A 20,564-nucleotide genomic window follows, 5' to 3' on the forward strand; every position below is an offset into this window, starting at 1 on the left:
GGAACACCATCCTTTGCAATTTTTATAATCCTATTCCAGTTTGCTATCCTGTGGTCAAGACTTGGAGAACACTATTTTGCTATCAGGATCTACAATTAGGCAATGCCCTGTGGAGAGGGCACTATCAAGAGCTGAATCTAGCTGAATGGATAAGAACAGGTTTCACCCCTCTTCTTGTTCAGCAAAACAGACAGACCAACCCTGTGCAACAGACTGCACTCCTGAAAGAGCCTGCAGACAATTTCTACAATATCTCCCTGGAGCTTTCTCTGCAGTGAGGCAATGCTGCTTTGTACTGTCCCGGGAAGAAAATATTGAGAAGGCAGTCTAGCTCATTACACATTTCTTTGGCAACCACCAAAGATCTCTGTGACATATCCCTCTAGCCTCTTCTCTTTTTTCCCTCCATCCCAAATATTTCAGAAAACAAAAGGATCTAGTAAAGTTGAGAGCAGCTTGTGGACTGAGTTTAGGAGTGATGAAGTAGGCAATTTATTACTAAGTAGGCACTCTGAGTCAGCCTCAACTGCAAACAATTAGAAGGGCTATAGACGGAAGACATAAAGATATTCAGTCTTGCAAAACCAGTTTAAAATTAGTATTAAAGGGGGAAATTTAATATAAGAGTGACATTCGCTGTGGTTTGTAGCTCATTGCCAGTATTTTTTATTTTGGCTAATTATTTTAGTTAGCTATTATCTAGTACTGACTTTATTGCAAAAACCATTTGTTTACAAGAGCTTTAGTATTGTTTATGGTGTAGTATTATTGCAGTGAATGGCATTTCTTAGCATAAAATGATCTTAAAAGAAAAGATGTATTAAATGAAATTCTGGAAATCAACATTAAAAATCCAGGCATTTTTATTCATCCTATGTGCTTGCTCTACCTACTGACAATAACAGCTTACTAAAATTGTTAGAATAAGCGCATTCTCTGAGAATGATCCTTTGTAAAACAGGTAGAGACAGTCATCCCTTGTCCTATTACAAATATCTCCTTGTCGTGGTTTAAACCCAAACCACAAAGCTTGTTCACTCACTCCCCCCGCTTCTTGCCCTCCCCCTGCTCCTGGAGGGATGGAGAGGAGAATCGAAAAGAATGCAACTCCCACGGGTTGAGATAAGAACAGTTTAGTAGCTAAGGTATAACACAAATCACTACTGCTACCACCAATAATAATAACGATGAAGAAAAATAACAAGAGGAAAGAATACAACACCTCAATACCAGCCGAACAATAACTTAATAACTCGCCCTACTCCCCCCAGCCAAGCACTGACCGATACCTTGTCCAACCCTGCAGTCCCAGCCCTTCCGGGTAACTCCCCATTACATCCCGGGCATGACGTGCTGTGGTATGGAATACCTCTTTGGTCAGTTTGGGTCAGGTGTCCTGTCTCTGCTTCCTCCCAGCTTCCCTTCCTCCCTGGCAGAGCATGAGGCTCAGAAAGTCCTTGGCCAGACCAAATACTTGAGCAGCAACTAAAAACATCAGCGTTATCAGCACTGTTCCCAGGCCACAAAATCAAAACACAGTGCTGCACTAGCTACTAAGAAGGAGAAAGGTAACTGCTACTGCTGAACCCAGGACACTCCTATTTTAAGAAAAAGGAAGAGACGTTGGAAAATTTGGCCATCACTGTAGAGAAACAATGGCAAATGCAAAGCTGAGAATTACATATATGTTATCTTGCTGAAATTTTTTTAGTCCTCACTCCAAGTGAGGACTCCAGGTGAGGCCCTGGCCTGACCTGAAGTGGGGTCCAGCATTGTAAGGCAGAGGTGGTGGAGCCCTAGGAGGCTTGAGAGAGACAATCAGGCCTGGTGGTGCCTTCAAGGCCCTGCCACCAAACTCTCGTATCAGCAAGGTGTCATAACTTCCAGGGTCTGCATTTGGAAGATATTGGACATAAGCTCTTTCCAATATCTGGCTGTAAACAAGATGATGCTCTCTGAGAGGCCATAGTATCGGGAATCCTGCTGTAGGACAAGTTAAGCATCCTATGAAGCTATGAGTCCCTCCTGGGGCGGATGAAGTGATTGTTCTTGGTAAACGGATCCACAGTCACTAGAACATTCATTTCCCTGCATCGGTGGTAGTTCTGCTGTGAAAGCAAAGGTTGATGGAAAGTGGGTGGAGTTTTAAGGAGACCAAGTGGCACCATATGATACCTATAATGTCCATGCTTGATGCAGAAAGCAGTTTTCCACTCATTCCCTTGCCAGATATGGACAAATTATAAATTCTTCACAGGTCTAGCTTGGTGAATCATCAAGCCCCTAAAGGCATTAAAAGAGCTCTGAGGGGAGAGGCAAGGGATGCTGGTTCTTCAATGGCATGTCTGTAATCTTCTCCCAGGATAAGAGGAGTTGGTTTTTAATAGAAAATACAGGGGCTCAGCAGTAGAGGCAAAAGAACAGATCAGCCTCAGTTCCTGAGGTACTTCTGGAGAGCAGCTACTTCAGGATGTGACAAGGCACAGATTAGCCCAAAGGGTACCTTTGCTTCTGTGGTCAAGGCAACGCAGTTATGCAGGCAGTGGACCAGCAGGGTTTCTTCCCTTCCCTCAAAAACATCATTAAAGTTTCTGTTCTCATGTAGGCACACTGATTAGGGCAAGGCTTGTTTGGCTGAGATAATTGAAGACTGTGGTGGGGAAAACAGCCCCAAGAGGATCCTGGGGTTAGCTCAAGCCTCAAGGGGCAGGTGGGATGTCTAGGTACCAGGGTTGTCCTGACAGGAAGCACTGTATGGTAATGTCTCCTGACTGCTCCTCCTGTCCTCAGCAGGGACAGTGGTGGAATGGGTGAAGCTGGGGAGGACTTGAGGCCCATTGACTGTTGTGGAGGTCCCTGAAGAGTTTGATCAGAAGACTCACCTGTGCCATTATGGTCACTCCGGTCAAAAAGAGACAATTATTTTGTGAAAATAATTCTGGTACTGGGCTGCAGCACTGTTCTCAGGAGCTGGACCCAGCGACAGGAAAAAAGGGGTCATTTTATAAGTACAGATCTCACTGTGCAAAGAAGCAGAAATCGATCCAAATGAGGGCAAAGGCTAGTATGGTTTTCCTTGTGCCCTGCTATTAATATTTCACATTCATCAGTTCTGAGAAAATTCCTTCACATTTTTTAAGTGAAAACCAACTGAGTGTTCAGGGGAGCCACTTAAATTGAAACCATTCTTTGACTCATAATGTAACCAGATGATACCTCAAATATTTTTGCTTATTAATGCAGGATTTTGAACATGAAAGTTTGTTCCATCTTCACAATTTATCAATCTGCCCATTCAGTATGAACATCTACACAAGATAACGTTATATTCTGCATTAAATTTCTATGCCACCATAGTAAAGGAAAGCACTGCAAAGACTTCTATTCTCATTCACATAAGCTTTGATGTGCTTCAAAGATAAGAGGACTTCATTATGTTCATGAAGAATAAAAGCGTCCTTGTATGACAAGATCTCCTTTAATATGATAGTTAAGTGGAGCTTAACATTAGTTTCAAATGAATAAAAGCACTTGTTGATGTCAGGTCATTGTTCATATTTACCCTCTTCATGTCTCTGGTTCTCACTAAAAATTCTTGCACCTTTAAAATAGATGAAGTTTTGTTTCATCGCATGTCGTAAGATTACACTGACTTGGATTTCTTGCAATAAGATGAAATGTTTAAGTCATTAAGCTAACATTAGACATAAAAGGATTTAAAATTATTATTCATAAGGCCACTGTCTCTTGTGTAGAGGCCTCTAGAATAGATTTGCAGTGACACAGAATGTCTGGTATTCTTCTGTTCAGTTATACTAATGAATTAAGTAAATATTTCTTAGAAAGGAAGTAGATTTCACTATGGAGGAGAAAAGCAAAGCTGAACATTTTTTAAAATGGTGCATATACTTTTTTGCTACTATTTCAGTAATTTTCACAGAGACATTTTTTATCCTTCATGATAGGAAGTGAGAGAACATTTTTGACCTTAAAATAATTGTTTATCAATATTCTTATCAGTATATAAAAATTCATGATAAATTGCTGCTCCATTTGCTAGGTATCTTACAAAAAACCCCAAAACACTCATGGAAATTAACTGTGAAAGAAAATAAGAAGGTCTCACCCTTTCTTATGCAGTGAGATCAGTAGAACATAGTCATCTCTTTTCTTCGTTCTCCTTCTCTCTGTTTAGCAATTTTCTCTTCTACTGTTCATTACCCTTATATTCGCATATCTCTTGCTGTCTTGAGAGTTCCTCACTGACAGGCATATGTTACAGCTGAGTCCCTCAAACTCTTTCCATTTCCCTTATGTGCCATTTTTTAGAGAACTGCTTTACCATGTGCTGTTTATATCATACAATCATAGCTGTTATGGACATGTCTAAAAGGCAACTTAGAGGGAGTCAGTACCAAATCTAAAACTGTATGCAGTGTGAATATACTTTGTGTTTTACACAAGACGAGATTTTTGGAAGATTACTAAACAGGGAAGAAGCTGATCTGCATTTATCACTATGTGGTTTTAGGATTTGTGGAAGATTCTGAATATGTCATATATATCGGATATATAGATATACTAACCTAGCATAAATACACAGTGAAGAAAAACATTCTTAGGTTAGGATTTATCTGAATAAATGTTGATATCTGCTGCTTAAACATATACCTTGTCTATCTATATTTCCTTTATGTACTATGAATCTCACACTGTATATTATGAAAAGAATTAAGAATTTAATCTTATTCTGAAAAAGACATCCAAAAAAGGTGAACCAGAAGCTATGCTGCCTGTATCTTTCTAAAGAATAAAATGGGAGTCTAAGGAGCCTAGATTAGTCAGAATAAAGATCTATATGCAAGATGCCTATGGTTAGGTGTGATTAATTTCTCCCCCAGTGACTTGTATCAGGTCCACTGGAGCAATGAAACTAAAAGTTCTTATGAGGTCATCTCATGAAATAGCAGACTGTAGTATCTGCAGTAACGGTTTCAACAAACTATGTTGGTTTTATTTTGCTTTGACCCTGTCACTGCAGTTGTGTGTTTATTAATCAGGGACACATGATGTTTGCTATTTAAATAGAATATTTTTATTGCATTGTTGTTTGTGAGACCTACTAAAAGTAAAAAATGCCATTATGTCTCTTCTGGGGTAAGAGAAAATAATGTTGGCTGTGTTGGAATTTTTTGTGCATGAAGCTTTAATAAATGAGTTCTCAAAAACCCACACACATAGAAAGAGTAGAATCAAATACTTGAAGGCATTTATGCTTGTAAAATCATTAGAATAAATAGGATTTCTGTAAATTTAATAACAAACTTAGTTCAAAGGTTGTATTCTATGGTTCATATTAAATGCAAGCTCACATGGAGCTAATCTTGATGGAGCTAGAAAAATAGAAGCATGAAAATCAATTAAGTGTGTGGAGGAATTCCAGATTTAGAAAGTCATACTTCTTGGGGAGATATACTTTTTAGCTTCTCTTAGATTAAAATTCCATTTTATTTTGTTTGAAATAGGGTTGCCTTGTGTTTTAACCCCAGTAGGCAGCTGAGCCCCACACAGCAACTTGCTCTTTCTCCTGCAGTGGCATGGGGGAAAGAATCAGAATGGTAAAAGTGAGAAAACTCATGGTTTGAGATAAAAACAGTTTAATAGGCAAAGCAAAATCTTCTTGTGCAAGCAAAGCAAAATCATGAAGTCATTCACCAGTCCCCACTGGTTACTTGGGAAGACAAATGCCATAACTCTAAACTCCTCTCTCCCTCCTTCTTCCCCTTGCTTTTATTGCTGAGCATGACATCATACAGTACGAAATATTGTTTTGGTCAGTTGGGGTCAGCTGTCTCAGCTGTGATGCTTCCCAGCCTGTTGCACATCCCCAGGCTACTTGCCATAGGAGAATGAGAGAAACAGGAATAGTATGGACATTGTGTAAGCACTACTCAGAACAACAAAAACATCCATGTATTATACAAGACATAGCACCATGCCAGCTATCCCAGGCAAAACCAGTATGCCTCTACAGTCATGCTTATGACATGCTTTACAAGGAGTTGCATAAATTTGCCATGCTATCACCTCTTAATAGCAAAATAACAGTGTAGATTAAACATGAGATTTTTACAATTTTACAGTTTTACAGTTCAAGTGTGAGATTACTATCTGTCAGGTCACCATGGTCCAAAAAAATGTACAAAGTGGAATGTATTTTGAAACAGACACTAAGGGAGTTGTTTGTGTGTTGCCCACTTTAATTTTGTTTACAATTACATATGAAGAGGCAGTTCAGAGAATAAGACCCATTATTACAGTGTGAAGGATACATAATGTATAAAAACTAATAGATGTTGTAATTGTAAGTACCAGATTGTCATTCCAAGACTGTGCTAGGTATTTGAACTCCCAGTTCTAGGCACTGAGTAAACACCAGTTAAAGCTAGACTGTACTGTAAAGTGGTGAAAGTGTTAAAAGATGAGAATAAATAAGGTTGTTGGAAGAGCTATGAATAACCACAGGTCTTTGTCCTAGGCTAAGAAGCCATAAAGCCTGCAAAGATGTTCAGTGAATACAGATCAGCACTATGAAGCCATATTTTAGATTACAAATGCTACAAAATACATTCATGATCATGAATGATAAACGAAGCAATGACTTCTAACTAACTAATGTCTCTTGTTCATTCATGTTCTGCTTAAACAGTTTGCTTCCTCCTTGCATCAAAAACATCCTTTGTGTGTGATAAAGTCGACTGGACCAGAGAAATAGATAAAACTGACCATCAGGCTGGGTACAGCCACATTTTAGGCAGAATACAGTAATACTTTTAGGAAGGACAGAGGAATCTTTATCTGATTCAACATAATTGAAAAACTCTAATAGATGGGCTCAGGAGAATTTCGACTCAGATACAGAATCATAGAATCATAGAAATTTTAGACAAGAAAAAAATCCTGCAAATCAACTAATTTAAACTGTCACAATAGTTACAATGTCTTGTATGTAAACCATATAAGTTATAGTACAGATGTATATAAGCTCAAACATACATGTGTACAGATAAATGTGATGAACAGTTGTACAGGTTCACTATTTTGGTACTGGTACAAGTTACAGTAAAGTCTTTAAAGACAGAAAGCACCAGTGCTGAAATTATAGTAATAAGGGCAAAAGTCAGATACATTAGCAGTACCTCTGGGATGCTTGGTAAGGGTCTACTGCTGCATTTTAAAAGTAATACTTCTACAATACTAAAAGAAATAATTCACAGACAGCTACCAATTTGAATATAGCAGATCTTGGGGCTAAGTCAAGACACTAGGGCTTAGAAATCTAGATTTAGTTTTTGCTTTGTAAAGCACTTCTGAGATTCCGAGGAATTTAATTACTTTGAGGTACCAAAGAGATCTTTTAAAATTAAGTCCAACATAAGCCTTGTGGGTTTTTTTTCAAATACAGGTTTTAAGATCCTTCACCACGGTAATGGGTACTCTGTGAAACTCAAGACTTAAACAAACTTGCAGTATGAAACATGCAGTGTCATTGTTTGTGTCATAGACTGCTTAGTGATTTCCAGTGTTATTTGAACGATTTCCAGTTACCTAATACTCTTAACAGTAGGTAACGTATGATGTAAATGTACATAAACAATATGGATCACCACTATAGTAAACATCTGTATAGTAAATATTTCTGTATCAGAAATAGCACAGCCAGCAGGGTCAGGGCAGTGATCATTTTCCTGTACTTCACACTCGCGAGGCCGCGCCTTGAATTCTGTTTTCGGTTCTGGGCTCCTCATTGCGAGAGAGACACTTAGGTACTGGAGTGGGTCCAGAAAAGGGCAAGAAAGCTATTGAGGGGTCTGGAGAATAAGAAGAATGGCTGAGTGAACAGGGGTTGTTTAGTCTGGAGAAGAGCAGGCTTGGGGGGGACATTATCACTCTCTACAGCTACCTGAAAGGAGGTTGCAGTGAGGTGGGGGTTGGTCTCTTCTCCTAAGTAACAAGCGATAGGAAAAGAGGTGACAGCCTCAATCTGTACAATCTGCAATAGATTGGATATTAGGAAAAAATTCTCCACTGAGAGGGTGGTCAAGCATTGGAACAGGCTGCCCAGGGAACTGGTGGAATCACTGTCCTTGGAAGTGTTCACACACCGTGTAGATGAGGCCCTCAGTGATATGGTCTAGTGGTGATCTTGGCAGTCCTAGGGTAATGGTGGGACCTAATGATCTTAAAGGTCTTTTCCAACCTAGTTAATTCTACAATTCTATGATTCGATTCTATTTACCTTCACTGTATAATGTGAAACATAACTTCCCATATAAAAATGATACATGTAATCTTAAGATGTAATACCATAACTGCAATTCTAAGCTGTGTTTCTTTTTAAAACTTTAAAAACTATTGTTCAGATATTAATGTTTGTCTGGATTTTCTGTGTATGCAGCATATGAATAGCATGTACATGGATAATGTAAGAAGGAAAATGCTATGTCTGGTCTGGTGTGTCCATAAATTTTTAGTATGATTTTGTTTTTCTTAAACAGATTAAAAAAAAACAAAAACAAAAACAAAAACAAAAAACCCAAAATAGTTTTGTAGCTTAAATTTAACGTTTTGATTTAACTCATAAGAAAGTCACAGTGACACAACACTCACTGCTTTAACAAATTTTAGGAAAGGCAGAAGCTCAATAACTTTGAAAAATCATTAACTGGTGTTGCCATCCAACATAAATCTCTGATTTGTGATTTTCACTGCCAAATAATATTGATAACCAGACACATATAGTGAATTTTGATGTGATCTGCAAAGATGATTCATTTAGAGTTACAATAATTTCTTCAGTTGCTAAGTGCAAATTTTTCCAGACAGTTGTTCTGGTATATATGGGGGGGTTTTGAGTTTATTTATGATATTTAGATCAGCTTAATTTTTTTTTTTTTTTTTAAGCTTCCACTTCTGGGTTCTTGACCAGATACAAGGTATCTGATTGACAGTGATGACTTTTTTCCTCCATATGTTCTTCACACATATTCAGTCTATGAGACCTGAAGATGATTATTTCAGCATAGGTAACTACATGTGGGCAGAACAAAACCCAAAATGAGATCAGAAGATTTTTAAAATGAGTTTTATGAGAAAAAGGTTAGAAATAATATAGGTAGTACAAAGACTGAAGCTGAGGCATAATAAAAGGAATGTTCAAAATGAGAAGCAGAAGACAGTTTAGTGTTGCAGCTATAACACAGCTATACAGGTGCAACCATAGTGTTGCACCTGTAATTAGTTTTAGAAGCTACAAATCATTGACATTTAATAATGTGAGTACTATGGATTTACAGTGGTATTGGATGAAACATAGTTACCATAGGTCTCCTAAGAAAATCTTGTTAGCAGCTCTTCTGGGAATCTTTGTTAAATTTCATCCAGCTCTTGCCCACTCTTCTGGTTTGTCCAGGTTTTCCTGTAAGATGATTTTCCCTTCTGAAGCATCCACCACACGACCCAGCTTAGGGTCATCAGCAAAGTTGTTGTGGGTGCTTTCAATCCTACCAATGAGATAATTTATAAAGATGTTGAACATCATTTATGAAGATGTTGACTGAGTTTAAGACAAGGCTTAACTGTATTCTTTATGTGGGACATTTGCCTGAATATGGGTTTTGTTAAGAATAAAAAAGAGTTAATTTGCAACAAACAACTCCCACTTCTAAGTAGAACCATGTATGCAGAGGTGGCATTCTCTGTTTATATCACTATCTAAATGTTTTGCTTCAAACATGCCTAAAGATTTCTGCTTCACTATGAAAGAAATATTGCAATGTGTCATGTTTCCATTTCCTTTGTAAGCAATTGATGAGCAGCTTAGACAGACTAGAGAAAGAAAGTAATTTGAAAGACTTCCATACTTCAGTCTTTGTGAGGTCACTACATGATATAAATTGTCTCAGGTGTATGGGTTTGGGATATTTTTTTAATATTTTTTTCCTATTAAACCAAAAAGTGATTAGTTAAAATGACTACCCCTTTCCCAACAGACTCAGTTCCCCATATTTTTGTATTTTATTTTGAACCTTGTGGTATCATTCGGCAGCTTTAAAGAGTAATAGCTAAGCTGCAAACACATGCCAGCTACAGAATTCAAACCTACAGTGTATTAATCTGCTGACCTTTGCACTGAGAAAATATCTAGTGCTCTTTATGTATAAAAGCCTATCAGCAGTAACTTGTTACACTGTTATATATAATAAATGGTGTAGGTATATCTGTTGATCTCTGTGTATAGTTTATGGCATCTAAGGTGTAGTAAAAGGATACATCAGGGTTTATCATCGGCACCCCGCTGGTCACTTGACAGGCATTTCTGTTTAAGATATATGTCAAAGAGTAAAAAGAAAGTGTGTTGAAAGAAGAAAGGTATCTATTAAAACAGTACAACTGGCAACATCTGGGAAGACCATCGGTAGAAATTTACAGCTTGCATTTGCTTGAAGTTAAGCTTTATGACATGAAATGTGTGGTAAAAGAATTATGTCATTTCTCACCAAATTGTTATAGCAGAACATAAGGAGTGTGTTGTATACATCCCTACAATAAAAATCACTTCTTTTATATGTGTGCATATATATACACACACACACACATACCAAGTGGTTCATATGTTTTGTGCGTGTTGAATAGTGAATAAAAGCAGATATGAAAAAAAGTTGAATGCTCATCTATATAAAATTATTTTTTGAAAAAGAGAAAAGAAAATAAATCTTGTACAAGAGCATTATGCAACAATATTCATTCATATGTATGCACATTAGTGCACAGTAATTGTTAGAAACACTTTAAATCTGATTTATTTTTTTTAATAGAACATATTGAGCAACATGGCTAGAAATAGAAAGCTGGAGATACTTCTTGAAAGCTCAGGGAAACATGTGAAGAGTTATAAAAGCTTAACATATAAACATGTTAAGAGTTCCTTAACAAAGATTCAGAACTCCCTTATCATCTAGTATAACAAGCCAGCAACGTTTTTTGTATCAGTCACATTAACAATTTAGAAGTAAACTTGAACTACTCCAAAAAGATGCATTAAATTCCTTTAAGTTTAGCAGTCACGACCAAGATGATTTTTTTTCTGCCCTCAATGTTGAGAGACTTAAATATTTGACTCCTTCATCTCTATTTAAACTGCCTGAGCCCTCCAAAGGATGAGGAAGCCTTTACTCCAGGATCATTCCTTGCACTTTACAATGGGTCACATTTCAACATATGAAATTAACAATTTAATAAAACATCTCACTATGAAAATTCAGGAAGAACATAAAAGAACAAAACTAAACCCTTACAATGTCTCAAAAAACCTTTTACCTTTCAGTTTTGGATATTTTGGTCAGAAATTATCAATAGGCTGTCTTTCACCCTCTTAACTAGGTCATCTATTATGGAGGTACAATATTAAGTGCACACTTAACCATTACAGAGAATATTAGTAAAAAGTTATCATAATGAGGAATGTATAGAAAAAGAATGACAATAATTACTAATCCATTATGAAACTGCAGAAATTATTCCTTTCTCACCAGATACAACAGTTACTAAATCCAGTTTTATAATCTCATTTTATTCCAGCAGGAGCTGTTATCTACTCTGAATTTCATGGGTAGAAAAACTGGAAATCAGAGCACTTATTTAGGTGTCTAACTATGTCTATACAAATCTAACTTTTTTTATTGTCTTTAAAAATTTTTGTTTTGAAGCCTTGGGAGCTTTTCTAAACTGTGTTTTTAGAAGTAGCACGGTTGGTTACTTGGGAAATGATTTAGCCTTATTACTTATACTGTTTTCTAGGCAACCATTCTTCACGTCTGACAGAGGCTTTTAACTGGGTTAGGCTTAGCATACGTTTTTTTACAAAGTTAAATTAATTTGATGATTGTCCATATGGTTAGAGTGCTTGGTTCTTCTAAAAAAGGAATTATCTGTGACTTGACATATAAATAGAGCAAAAGACAAACAATTTTTATATGCATAAGAACAGAATATTATTCAATTATATAATCCTATAGAGCTGTGATATTCTTGTTAAGGCGTTTTATTTTAATAGACATGAATATTCCCCCAGCTATCCATATGTAAAAAATCAATATTACAGTAATCCAAGTAAGGACTGCTGTAAAAAGATCACGAATCCAAGAGGCAAACCATAAACTTGGATCTGTGGTTTGTTTTTTTTTTTAACAATAAAGAATTTCATCGAATCATAGAAACATAGAATAGAATAGTTAGGGTTGGAAAGGACCTCAAGATCATCTAGTTCCAACCCCCCTGCCATGGACAGGGACATCTCACACTAAATCATCTCACCCAAGGCTTTGTCCAGCCAGGCCTTGAACTCTGCCAGGGATGGAGCGTTCACAACTTCCCTGGGCAACACATTCCCGTGCCTCACCACCCTAACAGGAAAGAACTTCCTCCTTATATCCAATCTAAACTTTCCCTGTTTAAGTTTTAACCCGTTACCCCTTGTCCTGTCACTACAGTCCCTGATAAAGAGTCCCTCCCCAGCATCCCTATAGGCCCCCTTTAGGTACTGGAAGGCTGCTATGAGGTCTCTACACAGCCTTCTCTTCTCCAGGCTGAACAGCCCCAACTTCCTCAGCTGTTTTCATACAGGAGGTGCTCCAGTTCCCTGATCATCCTCGTGGCCCTCCTCTGGACTTGTTCCAGCAGTTCCATGTCCTTTTTATGTTGAGGACACCGGAACTGCACACAATACTCCAGGTGAGGTCTCACGAGAGCAGAGTAGAGGGGCAGGATCACCTCCTTCGACCTGCTGGTCACGCTCTTTTTGATGCAGCCCAGGATACGGTTGGCTTTCTGGGCTGCTGTCATGGTTCAAAGTGATCCACACAGGTCGTCCACTCACCACCCCCCCGACCATTCCCGTTCCCAGAGGGATGGGGAGGAGAATCAAGAGAATGCAACTCCCATGGGCTGAGATAAGAACAATTTAGTAACTAAGGTATAACACAAATCACTACTGCTACACCAATGATAATAATGATAAAGGAAATAACAAGAGGAAAGAATACAACACCTCAACACCAGCTGACCAATAACTAGCTCCACTCCCCCCAGCCAAGCACTACTGATACCTTGTCCAACCCTGCAATCCCTAGCCCTTCCAGTTAACTCCCCGTTACATCCCGGGCATGACATGCTGTGGTATGGAATACCTCTTTGGTCAGTTTGGGTCAGGTGTCCTGTCTCTGCTTCCTCCCAGCCTCCCCTTCTCCCTGGCAGAGCATGAGGCTCAGAAAGTCCTTGGTCAGAATAAACATTACTCAACAGAAATTAAAAACAATTGATGTAATCAGCTCTTTGCCCAGGCTGGAAGTCAAAACACAGAGCTTGCACCAGTTACTAAGAAGGAGCAACACGGCTCCTGGTAAACCCAGGACAGCTGCGAGCGCACACTGCCGGCTCATGTTCAGTTTCTTGTCGACCAACACCCCCAAGTCCTTCTCCGCAGGACTGCTCTGAATCTTTTATTTGCCCAATCTGTAGCTGTGCCTGGGATTGATTCGACCCAGGTGTAGGACCTTGCACTTGTCATGATTGAACTTTATCAGCTTGGCATTAGCTCAGCTCACCTCACAAGCGTGTCAAGGTCCCTCTGGATGGCATTCCTTCCCTCCAGCGTATCAACCGGACCACACAGCTTGGTGTCATCGGCAAACTTGCTGAGGGCGCACTCAATCCCACTGTCCATGTCAGCGATGAAGATGTTAAACAAGACTGATCCCAACACTGATTCCTGAGGAACACCACTTGTTACTGGTCTCCAGTTGGACATTGAGCCATTGACCACAACTATTTGTGTGCGGCCATCCAGCCAGTTCTTTATCCACAGAGTGGTCCATCCATCAAATTGATGTCTCTCCAATTTAGAGACAAGGATGCCAAAGTTGTTTAGTGAAATTTGTTTATTTTTCTCTCAATACCTATTCTACATATTAAAATTGCTAATTCAATGTAGTAGTGAGCCTAAGAATAACTGAAGTATAAAACACATGAATAAAAATTTATTTGTGGGCAGAAAGACACTTGCTTTTTTGGGTAAACATCTTCTATCATTGTTTAGTCTAATTTGTTTGATTTTTCTAGTTTTGTATGAAAAGCCTGATGGGTCTTATCCCATGCAAAGAAGAGTATGCAGGCAAAAGTGAAAACAGAAGAAAACAGCTACTCTAATTTTGCTAAGCATCTTCTTTTTCAATGTTAATGTTAAGTCTTCCACCCCCCCAAAGTGACCATCTTCTCTTAAATACAATTTCTCAGTTACATTTACCTTTTAGAAAATCCTTCATTAATAAGACATCTACAAATTTTACTGGTTAATTGACGTGATGTGTCATGTACTTAACCTAAAACAAAAATACATGCTCTGAGAGTCCAACAGGTGTGAAAAATTTACATTAAGTAAGCTTAATTATATCACGCACAGCCATATAAAAGAAATATATTTCAGTTTACAAACACACTTAAGAATAAAAGACAGCATGTAAGTTTTCTGACAAAGGTTTTTGTGTGGGAGAATGGAGGAGACTGGAAACCCACCTTCTCTTCCCACCACCACTAATCTTTCCATGTGATAACACCAGAAAGTGGTAGTACTTACAATATCTTATTTGCCAGAAATTAACCAACATGGTATTGGTTCTATTTTGTTTAATTGCCATAATGCTTTTCACAGGAGGAAGCAGTTTAGAATTTATGATGAGAGTGGCACAGAAATACAACATTTTAAATACCATTGTTCAAATACCATTGTTCATGTTATTGAGTAGTTCATGAGCTCTGTTTCTATTTCAATTTTTTTCTGGAATGATTTTTTTAATACCTTTCACATTATAGCCCTTCCTATATTGTGTTTTAGTCACCTAAACTTTCATCTTTAGATTGATAGAGGTCTAGTTTGGTTTATTTTAAATGGAGGAAAGAGAAATCTGATTATACAGTGAGAAGATGAGTATTGCTGAAATTAAAGATAATAATCCAAAGGCATTAAGCTGTCACATGTCTGAACAGCAAAGATACTGTCACGAACATCAAAGATTGCTCTAAATTGTCCCTACTATTTCTAGGGTTTTAAAAAAACCCAAAAAACTCTGAAAATTTTCTTTGTTGGGTAATTACCATATTATTCCACTTTTTGCATCTTCACCCTATGACTGTGGGTATGCTTACTGAAATAGTTTGACTAGTAATAGAGTCACATTTTCCTGGCTCCATTAAGTTATGTAAGGGAGGAAGTAGTTTGATTATTTATTACAAGGGAAAATGCATACCTAAATTAATAATGCTGCACCATATTGTGAAACTTTGATTTTTTATCAGTAGAAATAGACAATGTTTAACATCTTGAATGATCAAAGAAAGGGGAACTTTAAGGCATGTATTTCACTTGCTTACTATCTATTCTATAGGCCTGAAAAAAAAAAAGAAAGCAGTGTTTAGCGACTGCAATGTCAAATGCAGAGTGAGAAATCAGGGTATGCAGACTTTTCATCATCAGCTTTCAAAGACTAATTTTTATGAATGCATATAAATATATGTAAAGAAGATCAGAATCTGTATTTATGAGGGTGATTTTCACAGATGATACCTGATGCTTTCCAGAAAATACAAATAGCAATGTCAAAATTGATAGACAATTCAACATACAAGACTAGCAATGATTCTTAGATTACATTTAGACTCCTATTTGTCCCCGTCTCAGCAATTTTCAATTCACCCATGAGTAATATCAAATGTTTTATGGCCTTTAAAAATTATTAGTTTCAGCAATTATCAGACATTCTGATACCTCAAAAAAAATTGAGATCATTATATATGTTCATATATTTAAAGGAGAATATACCAGATGAAATATGAATGATTACTGTCAGCGGCTACTATCACTTTTAAAGGTTACCACTACCATTACAAGTTACAGTGTCTTGGCAGGAGATCATTTTCAGAAGGCTTCAGATTTCCTATACACATCTTTCTACTTATCTTTGTAGTGCCTGTCAATGGAAATAAATGATCTAACTTATTTGTTATGACATGGTGTGTAATACATCAGTTAGAAACAAAACAAATCCAAACCAAGAAAAACCAAACAAACCAACAACAAAAACTGAAAGTATTATGGGTAAGATTTGCCTCATGCAAGATGATGATGCCCTACTTTGTTTTTAGAAGGAGTATGTATTAAGATAGTTTAGTTAGATATTAATTAATCCTTTCCTCCCTCCCCTTTTTTTAAAGGAAACTAACAGGATATCCATGAAAGATTTCAAACAAGACAAAAATACACATATAAAAGTGTAGTCCATTCTTTCTCTTACTTCATGGAATGACTTTTCATTAAATTGTCACAAATACCTGAAGTCTTCCAATAATGACTTTGATTTTAAATGCAAAAGGCTTGGTTAAAATCACAGATTAAAAATAATCTCAATAGAAATAAAAATGGAAGAGAAAGTGCAAGGAGGAAGATGCACTATGTTTCTATTACTGAGACAACAAATCAGCAGATGCCATGCTGAACTGAAGAATGTGGTGGTCCATTCATTCAAAGTCACATAAGCTGTCATGGAAATGCATGATTGATAGAAATTTATCCAAGATTGTTTTCTCAAGTGCAAAACATTTTGCTCAATACAGGGATAACTCAAAGAGGCCTGATGTCCTCCACTCCACCGTAGGTCAGACTAGATGATATGAGCAGTGTCTTCTCATCTTAGATCAATCATAGAGGAACAGCAGCAGTAACAAGAAACTCAGCCAAAGGAGCATCTAAGAAGGACAGAAAGGGGGAAAGATAAGAGGAAAAATATGCAAAGCTTCATTCCTACTTCAGTCAGCCCTGCTGCCGACATCTCACAACCTCAAATGAATATTGCAAAAGTTCAGAAGTGTCTGGCTACAGGTGGACATCTTTCATGAATATGCTTGCTTAAAAACACAGAAATTCTTTAACTGGTGCACAGTGTACATCTGCTTTTCCAATCCATCAGTGCTATTTCCCCGCTGAAATTCTATAAAGAACACCTCTGATAATTTTTCAAAGTTTATGCAGATTTTTGACATACCCTTAAACCATAACCACTTTGTCTTTCTTCAAATACATATTTAATAACAAGCTTCACCTTGTTATTATAACAGCTTGTAATGACATTGGCTTATTTTCTTTGTCAATGTCAGAGTTACATCTCCAGTAATTTTAAAGGTTTTTACATAAAGCTTTCATGTTGGGATTCAGTAGCTTTTGAAATTGTTTTGAATGAGAAAGCCCTAGAGCTGATTTTCTACTAAAAAAAAAAAAAAAAAAAAAGTTTGTTTCCAGTAATGGCATACCAGGCAGCTTGAAGTATATCATTCCTCAGAAATGCTATGCATGTTATTTCAGTTAGATGCGAACGGAATTTGAACTCATAAAGAAGATTATGGTAAGCAAACTATGTGACTGACAAGACATTATAATGGAACAGTGCAGCAAGAAACAGATTGTAAATAGCAGTTTGCCGATTATGGAATTCCAGATGAGATGTTGAGAGATAATGGTTTGAGTCTGAATTGTTTCCAACTTTTTCATTGATATCTGTTTACGTATACTATATAAAGCCTAATCAAAGTAAAATGGGTTGCAATAAGGGTTCATGTAAATAATGAATAATTTGATTAAAACAGTAAGCTATCACATACTGGTAAAAAAACAAAATGAGTTCTAAAGGGTGAAGATCATATATTTAGAGATTTCTATTTTAGTTTCAGTAGAGAAAACTACTCAAGATGTAAGAGTATAATGTCAGAGGTTGAAATCAAATAAGTGTTTCAAAAATACCTAGAACTTCAGCATCTCTTTTTTTATAAAAGGTTACATTATAGGAGGAGACTATCCCATTTTTAAGACACCATTTCTACTGAGACATGAGTATCACTTAATATTAGCTTGTGACTTGTATACTCTTCTGAGAAAATACAGCTCTGTGTGATAGTGGCTCACAAACACTTAACTTGCTTGATTCATAGAATTATAGAATGGTTAAGGTTGGAAGGGGCCTTAAAGATCCTCTAGTTCCAACCCGCCTGCCACAGTCAAGGACACTTTCCACTAGACCAGGTTGATCAATGTCCCATTCAGCCTGGCCTTGAACATTTCCAGGGATGGGGCAGACATAACTTCTCTGGTACTTGTGCTAGTCTCACGACCACCGCAGGGAAGAATTTCTTCCTAATGTGCAATCTAAATCTCTCCTTTGTCAGTTTAAAGCCATTCCCCTTTGTCCTGTCACTACATGGCCTTGTAAACAGTCCCTCTCCAGATTTCTTGTAGACCCTCTTCAGGTACTAGAAGACAGTTATAAGATCTCCCCTGAGCTTTCTCTTCTCCAGGCTGAACAAGCCCAACTCCCTCAGTCTGTCTTCATAGGAGAGGTGATGAACTTCGTGACTCCCCTCTGGACTTGCTCAAGCAGGTCCACGTTCTTCTTGTGTTGGCTGAAAGCAGTACTGGAGGTGGGGTCTCACAAAAGCATAGTAGAGGGGAGAATCACCTGTGGAGGAAGACAAAGACATATGAAAGAGGATATTGCTTTTCAAAATTTTCTACTTGGACTAATTACCCCATAAGAATGAATTTGAAATCATTAGCATATATACTAGTTACATCCATACCTTCTCTGTCATATATTAGTATATATTGTTATAAACACAACCTGATAGCTGAAGCTGTAGTGCTTACCTTTTGTCCAAGCATGAAATTTGGATTTCATTCTGAATTAATTTAAACAACCCCCTTTTTTTTTTTTTTTTTTTTGTCTTAGCTTGAAAGGCTGAACATTTTCTCTGATATACAGAGGCTTCCCTGAAACAGAAGCCTTATAGAAAAAACAGAATAGAACATTTTATTTGTGATTATTCCAGTTTCTACGGAGGAAACTGAATCTGTGACGGACTAATATTTTCAATAATTGTTAAATGATAGAAACTCCACATCTAATACAACATATTTATATGCAGTACAACTGCAGGGTTTTCTATTAGCTTGCTTTTCATTCCTCAGGGGTTATTTTGCCCCTTGCAAAGATTCTAGACAGTTTAGATTTCACCATTAAGTTAGATATCTGCTCTTTAAAAAGCAAAATTGACTTACTGTTCAGAGTCATCAGCCTGGTTGGTGAAAATCCCCTGAGGTAATGAACAGAAGGTAAGAATGATACAATCATTTGCAATCATTGGTTGTACTAGGCTTTCTCTGCATAAAGAAACCTACAGGAGAAATAGTGTTGGTGGTTTATGTAGCAGATTATATATCACACATCTTATATGAAGGCAATGAGAGAACTGTCATTCAGAAGCTCATATCACTGAGCTAATTGTCTAGTGCTCTGTTAAAGGTATTTGTAATGCTTCCTGGCTTCACACTGACTTTATTGATTGTCTGTTTAGGAAAACACATGACAAAGTTTTTCAAATAATAAACAAATATTACCCTGTCAGCCTACTCCTCTCATATCTTAATTTGATAAACCTCCACCGTCTGCCCAAAGAAATTAAGGACTGATTGTAATGTTATTTTCACCTTCATTATATCATTCTAACCGCCTATGGAGCTACTTCTAATCATCTCTTTGTGATATATCGTATTTTATTGCAAAGTTTTCATCAGTCTACTACTACATAAACCCTCTGCCAGTTCTGGACTATTTCAGTCTGTCATGTAATTATGTCTCCGTTCCTATCTCTTACTCTGATTATAGAGTCATACATTTAACTTCATTAAATGTTAAGAATGATAAGTTATTTTTAAAAGTGGAAAATATCAGAAATTATAATTAGAGACATCACTTGGGATAAAAATCTCATGGGAAAGTCAGGTAGATGGGGGTGTGACAGTGTCTGCTTTTCAATGTTTCAAAATTACACTAAAAATTATTTAGTATTTTTCTTTATAAACCATTCCTCAAATTTATGTTCAACATCACTGAATGTTTACGTTCAACATCACTGAAGGGATTTCTCTAGGGGTGTCCATCCTGCACCACAGTAATTCTATAGCATCATCTGAGGCTGTATCATCTGCATATTTCCACACGTACCTCATCTGATTCCAGTTAAGTCAGGAATTAAAACTAAACCAAGCAACAACAAGAGCCCTTTCAGCTGAGTCTGTACTCCAGAACTAAACCTGCAAAAATACACTCAGTTTCCAGATTTGTATTGAACTCCAGAATGTCAACCCTGGACTAGCTCAAGCTCTTACACTTTAACTATTACAGTCATTCAGTCTCTAGAAATGTTGCCCTTCTTATTCCTTTGATTACCTGAACAAATTAAGCAAAGAACAACTGCATTAAATCGCTATGCACTCAAAATTCATGTTGACTTTTTATAAATTGCAGATTTCATTTTTTCTGGTGGCTAGAACTAACAGTAATGCTTGCTAAAAACAAAACTCAAGCTGTTTATAACAGGAGCTACAGGCACTTATTGTATCTCAG

This window comes from Lathamus discolor, chromosome 4 (genome assembly GCF_037157495.1).
Source record: "Lathamus discolor isolate bLatDis1 chromosome 4, bLatDis1.hap1, whole genome shotgun sequence".
In the NCBI taxonomy this organism is placed as follows: domain Eukaryota; kingdom Metazoa; phylum Chordata; class Aves; order Psittaciformes; family Psittacidae; genus Lathamus; species Lathamus discolor.